This window comes from Penaeus monodon, chromosome 20 (assembly GCF_015228065.2).
Source record: "Penaeus monodon isolate SGIC_2016 chromosome 20, NSTDA_Pmon_1, whole genome shotgun sequence".
Lineage (NCBI taxonomy): Eukaryota > Metazoa > Arthropoda > Malacostraca > Decapoda > Penaeidae > Penaeus > Penaeus monodon.
This window is the reverse complement of record NC_051405.1, coordinates 35,348,435-35,348,659: the sequence shown is the minus strand read 5'-3', so window position 1 is coordinate 35,348,659 and position 225 is coordinate 35,348,435.

The following is a 225-nucleotide window of genomic DNA, read 5'->3' as shown; positions in this document are numbered from 1 at the left end:
CCTGAGCGATATCTTCTAAGCATTTGACACAATAACACCCAAAGAGCTGAAACTATGCCTTATGGAAGCAAATTTACCAAATGCTTTCTGCAAGATCTCAGTAACTTGCAAGAAAACGAATCTAAAAAAAAGAAACTAAAAGTATGGCTGGTAAAACATTTAACCTGGAAAGTAGATCCCTCCAAGCTGTGTCATTTCGCAAACACTGTTTATCGTGTACCATTC